Here is a 1,816-nt window from a genome sequence, read left to right as displayed (position 1 = left end):
GTATGCATCGTAGAGAACCATGGGAGGAAGGAAATTTTCTAAAAGCACAATATTACTGTAGAAGAGCCATAGCCCTGAGTGAAATCACATGTGGGTGATTCAAAGCCTGGAGAAAGGAGGCAAGTCACAGAAATCACCATTTTATATGGAGGAGTTTGGAAGTTGCTCGCCCTTTTGTTGATCTAACTTGTCAATGTTCAACACATGAAAGTTACTCATGCAATACTGTAGTTTTCAATAGACCCAAGAATGCAAATGAGTGTAGATTTTTACCATAAGCTCAAATCCACTTGAAAATACTAAAAAAGCTATTAATATGTCAAGTATTCCAATTTTAATTTCTGTGGTTGATAACATGATAATATATCTATGTCTATATATACCATTTATATACTTGTCGTTAGTTGAATTAGAGGATACTTTTGTGTATTTGTACTGTGTATTGTAATAAATTGTGGGCACTTGAATACATTACTGTGAATCAGACTTAAATCTGATTGTTCAAGAATACATCCACGCGGGGGGGAGGGGGGGAAGGAATACATCTACTGAGGTGGTCACGCTGGAATCAGCAACAATTGTCCAAGGCAAGCCGGCTCTTCAGAGCACTGCAGATCACGGATCACCAAGAGAGCTTACGTGTTAGGATTCTGGATCTTTCTCTCCAAGGTTCTCCTCCCTCTTGCCCCCTCCCTCCATTGAAACACACACATCGCAAGCATGCACGCGCGCGCACACAGTACACACGCAGAATGGCCCTTGTGTCTGAGTCCGGCTCTGCAGGAACAAGCTCCTCCCTGTGAGCTGTCTGTAGTAGTTTCTGTTGTAAATGCCCTAAGTTGGAGAGGCCCTGAGCTGCAGCTGCAGTGAGTGTTAGCGCACATTAGGGCACGGAGAAATGCCACCGCGGAAGGTAACACATGGGCTGCAGCGCGGCTGGTGGAGCAGGGCGAAGTCGGTGTCTTGGACGGAATCCATCTCCACTGCGGAGTTATCACGAGGGGAGAACAATATGGCCAGGAGCGGTGGGAGAGGACGGCTCCCCCTCCCCAGGCTATAGCTCCAGGCTGCACCACCACCGAGGCGGGGGCGCTCCCCTCACTCCCCCCCCAACCCCCCCGCGTACCAATAATGCTTTTTTTGGGAGTCAAATTGGGATTTTTGTTCCCAGACTCAACTTATTGCAATTAAGTACCGGCCCAGGGAGAGTAGTTGGTGTGAAGAAACGAAGTTTGAAAAACAGAAAAATTAGAGAACTTTTCAAGGATAATCAAACAAACAAACAAAATACATAGTCATTTTAAAATTGCCTTACAGCAGAATCCGCGTCCTGAAGTCTTTCCAGACTGACCCTTTGATGTTGGTTCAGGACTTAATGCATTGATACTCAGCGTCTGAATGCCCCCAAAAGCATTTGCCAGGAAGTTGAGTAAACGCACCGCCCCCGCCCCCCGCCCCAGGCTGTTTGTGATGCACATGCACTGAGCCCTCCCGAAGGAGCCCCAAGAATCGCTCTGGACTCGAGGCTCAGCGCTCAGGTGCTCAAGCCAGCTGAGATGCATCCCCGACACGTCTGCACGTATGGATGCGTGCGTGTGTGCGGATCTGTGTGTGCGCGTAAACAGCTTCTCAGAACTGGAGCTGCGGCAGCGGAGGCTCTTTGGAAGGGAAGGGCGACGACGAAGCCGTTGGAATCCGTCATGTAATATAGGGAAAAGTGAGTTGATTTGATTTTCGGAAGCCCTCAATTCGTTGAGGGATCAGAACGATTACTGGATAACGTTATTCAGCTATGTTATTTTAGGGTACACAATAA

This window comes from Myotis lucifugus, unplaced genomic scaffold (assembly GCF_000147115.1).
Source record: "Myotis lucifugus unplaced genomic scaffold, Myoluc2.0 scaffold_82, whole genome shotgun sequence".
In the NCBI taxonomy this organism is placed as follows: Eukaryota; Metazoa; Chordata; class Mammalia; order Chiroptera; family Vespertilionidae; genus Myotis; species Myotis lucifugus.
Note: the sequence above shows the minus strand (reverse complement) of the source record.